At 58.1% G+C, this 10,673-nt stretch overlaps 1 long non-coding RNA gene across 1 annotated transcript; it reads right to left on the bottom strand.

Moving 5' to 3' along the window:
• Positions 1–2,001: 2,001 nt before the first annotated feature.
• Positions 2,002–4,967, bottom strand: LOC115892182. The gene is made up of 3 exons (XR_004052066.1): positions 4,394–4,967; positions 3,735–3,950; positions 2,002–3,241 (listed from the first exon to the last, which is right to left on the bottom strand). It is a non-coding gene; the product is annotated as an uncharacterized LOC115892182 (long non-coding RNA).
• Positions 4,968–10,673: the final 5,706 nt, after the last annotated feature.

Here is a 10,673-nt window from a genome sequence, read left to right as displayed (position 1 = left end):
GTCAGAGGCAGCCGAGGGGTCTCTTGCTTGTCACAGGCACGGCCGTCCTGGGGAAAGAACACCACCAGCCTGACTTCCCAAGGAGGGATCTGTGGCGTTTCCACCCGTGAACAAACAGAAGAGCTTCCCCCATGCACGTGCGGGTGTAACTGACCTCATCCTCACAGCACCTGGAAGTCCCTGAGTGTGCGTCTCTGCCCTGGGAGCTCAGCCCTCCCTCCCCAGGGCATCCCCTTCGCTGCTTATCAGGAGCACGAGGCACTGCAGGCGCCAAGGCCAGGTGGCCAGGGTGTGGGGTGGGCAGGGCCTCGGCATCTGTGCCCACCCCTCTCTCTCTGGACAGTGTGGACAGGAGGCGGGGGCGAGACCATCTCCTCTGCCTCCCTGGGTGTCCGCACTATCCTCACGGTGCCCCCGCCTCTGTCTGCATCTCCACCCTGCAGCCCGTCCCTGAGCCTCTGGACCTGGGCAACCTCACCTCCACCACCCTCCCAGCCCTGAGTGGAGGCTGTTTCCTGCATTCACCCTCCAAGGCCCAGGCGGCCGTTCTGGGGTTGGACTCCCTCTACGGAAGCACCCAGGGTGGTTCCAGTCCCTGGCTGGACGTTGGCTGATACTCCTCCTGGGAACAGTCCCCAGAACCAGCCATCGCAGGGGGAATTCCGGGACGGTGGAGGCTGCTGTTACCCTGAAAACAGCGCTGTGCTTTCTACCAAGGAAAACCCGGACACTGACTGTCGGAGCCGTGCGGGGACATCGCAGTCAACAAGACTGTCACTGTGTGGGATCGTGATTGAGTTTCCTTTGAAGTAAGTTCCTTGGGGACCCCGTGGGGGCTGCACTTGACCAGGACTGAATTCTGCAATGGCAGCTGCAGACAACAGGTCCGGCCGACTTCCGCTGCCCCGAGAACTCGCAGGGAGGCGTGACTCGCTCCAGCTACAGTCAAAGCAGAGACCTACGGTGGTGGCCCTGAAATAATCTCATTTCTTTTCGCCTCAGGGATGACTTCACCGAAAACGAACCCTGCATGTCATTGAGCCGACGACGAAGCGCAAAGCCGAGGCCCCTCACGTGTCAAGGCTCTTCGGGGGGCACTAGGCGTCCTTCTGGAAGGGCCAGGGCCTTGGACCTTGGGGCGGGCACACAGGAATGAAAGTCTTCACCTCTTGCGCCTCTCCGCGGCTCGCTTGCCAGGGTAGAGTCCACTGCCCCGGTCTGGGAAACCAGGCTTCGCTCCGGGAGACCCTGAAGCAGCCTGGTCCGGGCGCTTGCTCTGCCGCGTGGAGGCCCCTGCCCTTCTTGAGATCCAGACGCACCACCTGCTTCCTCGGCGCCCATGAGGAGTCAGCGCGTGCTCTAGGGACAGAGGTGTCTAGCCCAGGAGAAGGTAACTTGGAGGCCAAAAGCCATGTTAGGCTTTGCTGCAAACATCTTGGGCAAATAATTTGAGGGGTGATGTTTAGGGCCTCGTACCAGGGATCAGATGCAAGGCTGATCTGGGCTAAGTCCCTGCTAAGGGTTCACCTTCCAGAGACAGTGGCCTTGCTGTGTCGGCTGAAGGAGCCGGGCTGCTCACCAAGCCTGGCTGGTCAGTGACAGACCCCGACTCACAGTGACTATCAGTCACGTTTATTGTGACGCCAGAACGTCCCTGACCCAGCAGAGAAGAGGCCACCCGGAGACTCAGGGAGGAGCCAATGGGCTCATTTACCGTGGGCTTCTCACTCTGCACTGCCCCCAGGAGAGGACCCGACTCCCCGCTGCCCCCGGGACAGGGCCCAACTCCCCACTGCCCCCAGGAGAGGGCCCAGACACGCTTTTCCCTGGGCTCAGAGAGTGAATCTGTCCGTGACAGAGGCCTGGCCTCTCACAAACTCCACTGAGGGTGTGCTCCAGAGGCCGAGACGAGGCAGGGAGAGGCCTCGGATTCGTTTCCCGGGGATGCCAAGACAAATCACCACAGACCAGGGGGCATAAAACAACACACATTTACTGTCTCACACCACGAAAGCAGGAAGTCCAAAGTTAGCCTCACTGGGCGGAGATGAGGACGCTCCCTCTGGAGGCTCCAGTACGGAACACTCTCCAGCCTCTCCCAGCTACCGGGGACCACCGACGTTCCTGGGTGTGTGGCTACCTCGCTCCGGTCTTCAAGACTGGCATCTTCCAATCCCCACCCCGTCCCACATGGCCGTCTCCGCAGGGGGTGACCACGTCTCCTCTGCGACTCTCTGATGAGGACACTTGTGATGGAATTTAGGGCCTCCTGGGTGGTCCGGATATCCCCCCGTCTCGGGATCCTGCACCTTATATCACCCCCGCATGGACCTCACGGTATCAGGCAACTCTCAGGGTTCCAGGGCTTAGGAGGGGTATCTTGGCAAGAGGCGAGGTAGAGGCATCTGCAGCTGACCGCACTCACTGTGGTGGGCCCCTGGTCTAGTGAGAATGACACGTTGGGGAGTGGCAGTGGCCAGGCGGGGTTTCACTGCTGCTGGCCAGTCGAGGACAAGAGCTGTCAGCCATCGTGGGCAGTGGGGACAGAGTGATCATTGGGAGATTTAGCACAGCATGTGCTTTAATCGTGGCTGATTGATCAGGATCTCTGGGATCAATCAGATGGAAGGCCTAGTGAAGTGGAGCTCGACCTACAAGGCAGGTGTCCTCCGTGTCTACCCACCAGAAGCTTCACTTGTGGTGTCCCCATGAGGAGTCCCAGCCACTTGCTCAGCTTCGGCACCAGCCGGGCCACTCTCCCCAGGGTCCTGGAGCCTTCAGGAAGGTCCCCTACACTCTCACAAGGAGGAACTTGGACGCTTCCCCTGCACCGGCCCCAACCAGGTCCGCAGCAGGCTGTGCTCGACAGCAGGGATCCAGCCAGGCCATCTGGGAGCAGACTCTGTGCCGATCTGCTTCCTGGGGACCCTGAGGCCCGTGCAGCCTGCAGTCCAGAGGAAAGCAACACCTGTGGTCACGTCCACTTCCACGTGAGCTCCATGGCCTGAGTCACGTCCACAGTCCCGGAATGCATGATTGGACCGGACACAGTTGGCCATTGGGAGAATCCCCACGTTGGCCCCAAACCCACAGAATGACGCCTGTTGGGGTGGGGAGAGACAGCAGACACCCCTGGAGCTTCTCTCTACCCAGGAGAGGAAAGCCAGAGCAGCACAGCACCCTGTGGTGAGGCTGAGGCTGGGCCTGGAGCAGCAAGTGCAGGGATTCCTGGCACCGTGGCCTGTGCGGGAGGAAGATGGATCTCAGAAGGTGGCCCTGGACGAGGGTTGCACAATCTCAACACTTAGGACTTTGGGGACAGATGACCTTTTGTGGTGGGGCCAACCTGGCCTTCACAAGGTGTTGGCAGCTTCCCTGGCCCTCCCCTACTGGAAGCCTGTGACATCCCCCGAATGTAACCACCATAAATGTCTCTGGGCACTGCCCAATGTCCAACCACCCCCACCCCCAACTGAGAACCACTGCTGGGGATTCTTCTTGACTTCACCCAGGGGACCCAGCTGCTGACACTTTTCCAACCATGGAATCTCCACTGAGGGAGCGGGTCCCCCAGGAGAAGGCACAGGACTGGCCACTGGGAATGTGGCTTCCTGCGATCCCGGAGCATGAGCTTCCACCTGGCACAGGTGAGGGTTCTTCTTCACAGCCCTGCCCAGGACCCGCTTCACCCTCCTGATCACCCCTCCCACACCCTCTACAGAGATCTTGCTCACCGGGAGGTCCTGGGGCCACCGCTCTGGTCTCCCTGCTGATGACATCACATCAGTTGTTCCTGATGGTCAGAGAGAGCAGCAAGCATCTTGTTTGACTTTGTAGAGCACACACGCGTCAGAGACCAGGCAATATGTCCTTGAAATGTAGGGCCCCAGCATGTGGCTGAGGGTCCTGCCGCCCTGGCCTGACGTTACCGTGCCATCTGCTGCCTGGGCCTAGAAAGAGAAACAGCATCTGGGGGCCTCCTCGGATCTCAGACCCTGAGATGCTTTGCTGGCCTCTGCAAGGTCAGAGGTCTTCATGGCAGATAGGGCTACTATGTGGAACCTCAGAAAAGCTACAGGGGGAAGAACGAGGTATAGACGCCCAGGGCCAAGAGCAGTGCTCTCCCCCGAGGCCCCGTGCTGTCTTTCTGAGAAAAGCCCAGACCCAGTGGCTGACCACAAGACATCCAACCTGAGGGCTCCTTGTTGGCCAGGCACTGTCTGAGCCAGGAGGCCGCAAGGATGAGCCTAGTGGCAGCAACCCATGGTCCCGAGGGACAGCCCATGAAGGCTGAGGGAGGCAGAAGCAAGAGGAGTGATGAGGCAGCTGGCACTGCCCCACACCCCCCTCACGTGCGCCCCCTCCTCATCCCACACAATACAGCTTCGCCCACCTTGGACCGAAGACAAAATCTCAGGTTTGGTTCACAGCTGGTTCTGACTGTTTTCTGTTGACGGAAGTCGGCTGTGGCAGAATCACGGCTCTAACCCAGAATCCTGAGAAGGCAGCGGGAGGGAAGCGATGGAGGAGGTGAAGCTCCCGGCCACGGTCTGTTGTCCACTTTGTCCCGATGGAGAAACAGGCAGAGGTGGAGATACACATCTCCCAGCTCGGGAGACCTGCTGATGGCCCTGGCATGAGTGGGGCCTGGAAAGAGGGTGACTGGAGGACGGTAGACAGGGAGGCTGAGGGCAGGGTGTGCAGATGGCTCTTTGGGAGGGCACGGGGATGGCAGACATGAGGGCACCGAGGCCGTCTGCTGCAGGGGATGCTGTCAGAATCCAGGCAGAGCCACACTCTGGGGAGGTCCCTTGTCCTCTCTCTGGGGCCTGCTACCCCATGCTTGCTCAGGGGTCCCACCCAAAGTGGCCAGGATGGCAGGGATGGGGTTTGTCATGGGTTGAGTGGTGACCCCAAAAAGATATGTTCATGTCCCAACTCTCAGGACCTGTGAACAGGACCTTATTTGAAAATAGAGTCTTTTTTTTTTTTTTTTTGCAGGGGGGAATGGAGTCTTGCTGTGTTGGCCAGGTTGGAGTGCACTGATGCAATCTCAGCTCACTGCAATCTCTGCCTCCCGGGTTCAAGGGATTCTCCTGCCTCAGCCTCCTGAGTAGCTGGGATTACAGGCACCCACCACCACACCCCATTAATTTTTGTATTTTTAGTAGAGATGCGATTTCACCTTGTTGGTCAGGCTGGTCTCAAACTCTTGACCTCAAATGATCCACATACTTCAGCCTCCCAAAATGTTGGGATTACAGGTGTGAGCCATGGCACCCAGCCTGGAAATAGAGTCTTTGCAGATCTAATCAAGTTAAGCTGAGGCCCTTGGGGTGGTTTCTAAGTCAATGTGAGGGGGAAAATGCTGCATGGAGACAGACACGTGGGCACAGTGTCCTGTGATGACAGAGGCTGAGGTCGGGTGAGGCAGCCACAGGCCAAGGAAGCTGATGAGGAGCCACCGGGGACAGGGAGGGTCTTTGGAGGGAGATGGCCCTGCCCATACCTTGATTTTGCACTTGTGGCTTCCAGACCAGAGACATTCCTGCAGTCAGTTCTAAGCCACCTGGTTTGTGGTGCTTTGTGGTGGCAGCCCATACTCTAGAGACCAGGCACAGCTCAGCAACATGGTCTCTCCTGGACAAGGTGAGCCGGGCGACCAGCACAGTCGTGGGACCCGCATACCGCACGCGCCCAAGCAGAAACCACCACTGGGGCCCCTGGCGGCGGCTTTTCCTTGGACTTTGTGCCACTCACTCACGGGTGCCTGGTGGGTGACCTTGGGCCCCTGAAGTCATGGGGGCACCGTGGAGGGGGCTTCGGGGAGTCCTCTCTGGGCTAGACTTGCCTCCCTGTTCCAATGGCTCCACCCCGCGCACCTGCCTCTTGCCTTTCTTGCCATCGCGGCACTCAGCTCCATACTGTTTCCGGCCATGGAAGTCAACTCACAGAGCCTCTCGGCAATGGCTGGCAGGCGCCCTTGCAAATCTTTGGTCCACGGCATTCCCCACCCCTCTGCTGGCCTAGTGAAGGCCCAGTTATGGTGCGCATTGGACAAGCACTCCCTGAAAGGCTGGGCTTCTATCTTCAGGTGCAATTTATGTTTTAAACAAGCCATGGTGCCATTCTGCAGCCAACATACCCAAGTCCCCACATACCCAGGTTCCAACATTGGTTGGATGCAGAAGGAGCTCCTGTCACTCACACCTGCAGACCCACTCCTGGAACGCTGACTTCCTGTCCCTAGGATGTTGGACTCTGCTGGTTTAGATGTCTTGGTCCTCAGCAGAACGCTTCCCCTGGTGACACAACAGCAGGTCCGCAGAGCTGGAAGTCAGTGTGGGCACTGAGCTGCTGGACTCTGTGTGCTCCAAATCCATAGGTAAGCCACAAGCTCCTGTGCCAGCCAAGGTGACAAAGCCCCTGCTGAGGGGTACCCTGGGATGCTGCCGTAGGGGAGAACGAGCAGCAGCCCAGGGCATCTCCGGGCGCCTCTGGGTACTGCTATGTGGAATTGTGAGAATTAGTAGGCTGCAGCCACCAAAACACAGAAGTAAAGGAACGAGCAGGGCCACTGAGGACTCAGCCCCTTTGGTGACAGCAACTCAGTTTCCCCCACCAGGGAGCAAACCTTGACCAGATGAGAGGCTGAGAGAGGGCAAACGAAACAGGGAATGTGGGTAAAAGAAATATGTTCCCATAAATATGCACTGCAGCACATGACCAGCTGCAGAAACCGAGACCACATAGAAACATGCACGTGCGTACTTACACAGGTGTGTGTGTGTACCTGTGTGCACACATGTGTAATGTGTGTACATGTGTGTATGAGTGCATGTGTTTGCATGTGTGTGCATGTGTCTGCATGTGTGCATGTGTAATGTGTATATGTGAGCATATATGTATGTGTGTGCATGTTAATGTGTGCATGTGTGTGCATGTGTAATGTGTGTAGGTGTGTGCATGTTTGTATGTCTATGTGTATGTGTGTTGAGTACATGTGTGTTCATGTAGCATGTGTGCATATGTGTGTACATGTGCACATGAGTGCATGTGTGTTTGCGTGTGGTGTGTGTACGTGTGTGCATGTGTAATGTGTGTATGTGCATGCATGTGCGTGTGTGCATGTGTAATGTGTGTAGGTGTGTGCATGTTTGTACGTCTGTGTGCATGTGTATTGTGTACATGTGTGTTCATGTAGGTGCATGTGTGCATATGTATGTACATGTGCACAAGAGTGCATGTGTTTGCATGTGGTGTGTGTGTAATGTGTGTGCATATGTACTGTGTGTATGTGCATGTATGTACATGTGTGCATGTGTGCACATGTAATGTGTGTAGGTGTGTGCATGTGTGTGCGCCAATTCCCTTCTTCCTCCCCTTCTCTCTCCCATTATTATTTCATAAATGGACGGTTAGCAGTGGTCAGCTTGACAATGTATTGTATGTGCTACAGAACAGCCAAATGATCTCACACTGACTTAGAAGAGCAGCTCACCCTACCCGAGACGCATTCTACACCTGTGACCAGGCAGTGGCTCTCATGGCTGTGGGGCTTCTCCTCCTTTTACAGGAGGGTGGCGTGTGTTTCTTTTCACAACAGGTCAACCAGGCTTGTCCAGCAGCAGCACCCCCAGGCAGCCGCTGTCACTGTCTGGAAACTGCCACGCGTGTAACGGGCGTGCACTGATGCAGGTTCCCTGAAGGGTGATGGTGTCCAGCATTTTCCTGGGGACCCTCAGCTCCCAGCCTGCCCTGACGCACTTTGAGATGCGGGCAAGGACCCAACAGATTCTTTCTCCCTTGCCCGCTGGCTTCCTGTCGGGTTCTGCCTGCGGGGCCCTGGGCCAGCTGGGAAGCGAGCGCTGAGGAGGACTTGGCCTGGCCATCCCTGCCAGCTCTTCACCAAGCAGTGGTGCTCGGTCCTGGCGGCTGCAGCTGGTTCTGGCCTCCAACTTCTCTGGGGACCCCATTGAGCTGGTCCCACTGTGCCCTCTCTAGCAGCATCCCAGCTCTGAAGGGGGACCCCTGTGCTGTGGGGCTGACCTCTGAGTGTCTGGAACCTATGGCCCCAGCCTGCTCCCAGCTTCCCTCACTCACCAGCCCTGGGCTACCCTCAAGGGCTCTTGTGCCCTGCAGACGGCCACGGCTCCTGAACCCGACGCCTTCATCAAGTCCCCTCTGTGGAAACACTCAGTGTGACCAGTGCTCCTGCGGACCCTGGCCAGGTCAGAGTTCTGGGGACTCAAGAGGCCGCACAGACAGCAGCTCTGCAGGGCACCGACAGGCCATGGCAAGTGCCTACCAGAAGCAGCCAGATTTCCCCAGACATTGCAGTCAGGAGCCAAAATGATGCCTGTCGAGGCAGAACTGTCTGTCACTAAGCAGAACGCAGCAGTGACCCCATGCCAGCCACAGCCCCAGCCCCTCGCCCCCGACACATCAGCTCCCTCAGCCTATGGAGGACTCATGTGGGCTGAACTGTGTTCCACAAAATTCATAAGTTGCAGTTCTCAGCCCAGGACCTCGGAGTGTGACCTGACTTGGGAATAAACGTTCATTTGACAGAACAATGGAGGTGAGGGGCCCACTGGAGTGAGGGGACCCTCGTCCACCATGAGGGGTGCCCTCACACAAAGGGAGGGTATGGACACAGACACACAGGCAGAGAGGCGCCCCATGAAGCTGGAGCCAGAGCCTGGGCAGCGCTCCCAGGAGCCGAGGAGCAGCAAGGAGTGTGCCACACAGCCGCGGGTGGCAGAGGCCTGGGGTGGATTTGCCCTCTGGGCCTCTGGAAGGAACCAGCCCTGCTCTTACCTTGATCTCAGACCTCCAGCCTCCAGAGCCGTGAGGGAATAAACATCTGTGGTTCAAGCCCCTGCGCCCGTGGTACTTGGTGGCGGTGGCCCCAGGACGTCCTCGCTGCAGCCGTGCCAGGCTGAGCACAGCCCAGGAAGGCCAGCGGCACCACCACACTCTGCGGTTTTCAGTCTGTCTGCAAGTCACCAGGTGTGGCTCCAACATTTATCGCCATGTGTACCCTCACAGCTGGTGCACAGGCACCCCAGGAAGGAAGTCAGGGTGGGGAGGCAGCTGCTGGAGGACAGGGAAGGAAGATTCGCCACCCCGGCTGACCAAGATTAGGTCCTGGGAGCCAGCATCTCAAGGCAGCCGACACACGTGTAAAGGAAGCAGTCCTGTGAGGACAGCGCCCACGTCACTCATCCAGCACTCACTCGGACGAGACACCCTCCGGAGGGTGGCACACTCAAGATGGGGCCCTCCCTACCAGGCAAAGCAGCAGAGACACCTCCAGCCAAGCCAGGACCCTTGACCTGGGGAGGCCTGGGCCCCTCTAGAAAGAAGGTCCCTTCCACAGAGGCCACATCTCCTGAAAACAACCCTGGCTGGGGCCCCGGGGTCCTGAGATGCAGCGATCTGTCCCGTTGCTACCTGGGTCCCCTGAGCAAGTTTTGAACCTCCTGACACCTGAGAGGGACAGACATTGGCAAACCCATGGGTTGTACTACGGATAAGGGTGTCTTTGAGAAAACAGAAGTTGTCTCTGGGTGGCACTGGGGGTGAGCCAAGGCCCAGGCACACTCAGAGTGGAGCAGCTGCTGGGGCTGGATTCACAGGCCCTGCCAGGGCCAGGCTAGCCTGGGACCGAGGGGCCACCACCCCATGGCTGGGAACCGCCCCTTCCCATGCCCAGCACAGGGCCGAGACCCAGGGCATGGCGGGCTGGAGTCTCCTGCTGGGCTGCAGACCACCGAGAGCTGGGGGGAGCAGCATGAAGGGGTCCTCGCTGCCCAGGGTGGGAAAGTCAGAGTTGGGCAGGTCCCGGCCACCCAGCCCAGGCCTTTATCATGGAGTCGCCACAGTGACTTTATCATGGAGACTCCCACTGCAGCAAGCCTCCTTGCAACAGGGCCGGCCTGGGTCAGGGGAGGGGTCTCTGAGTGGTGGACAGTGTGGAGAGAGAGCCATCAAGGTCAGGCTGGCACCCAGGCCACGCCAGAGCAGAAGAGTGAATGACTGCTGAGCCCATGAGGTCCCCAGGCGCATGGAGGTGCACGTGTGTACATGCGGGTGCATCGTCTGCAAAAGTGTGCACATGTGCATGCAGGTGTGTGCATGCGTGTGCACATGTGTGTTATGTATATTGTGTGGGCATGCATGTGTGGGTTTGTGCTTGTGTGTCCATGGGTCATGTCTGTGCATCTGTGTGTGGGTGTACCTGTGCACATGTGTGGATGTGGCATGTGTATGTATGTGTGCATGCCTGCTGGGGTGTGTGGTATGTATGTTTTGTGTGCATCTGTGCATGTGTGTATCTGCATGTGTACACTGCCAAGTGCCGTGTGTCACATGTCATGTGCGTGCATATGTAGGTACCTGTCTGTGTGACTGTGAGCTGTAACTCTCAGATGAGAAAGGAGAGCTTCTCCTGCTCTCTCCTGCATGAAACTGGCCCCTCAACCACTGCCCCACAGAAGATTGCTCTCCCAAGGATAGGCCTGGGATTCCCTGACAGGGTGGGGACCCTAACCCTCCAGGTCCTGAGGCAAACCACACTGTCTCCAGGAGTCCAGGAGTCCACACTCCACCTGGAGCAGGGTGGAATGGAGTGGAGTGCGCGGGGTGGGGTGGAGTGTGCGGGCTGTGGT

The sequence above is a fragment of the Rhinopithecus roxellana genome, chromosome 12 (genome assembly GCF_007565055.1).
Source record: "Rhinopithecus roxellana isolate Shanxi Qingling chromosome 12, ASM756505v1, whole genome shotgun sequence".
Classification (NCBI taxonomy): Eukaryota; Metazoa; Chordata; class Mammalia; order Primates; family Cercopithecidae; genus Rhinopithecus; species Rhinopithecus roxellana.
Note: the sequence above shows the minus strand (reverse complement) of the source record. Positions and strands in the feature narration are given on the sequence as shown.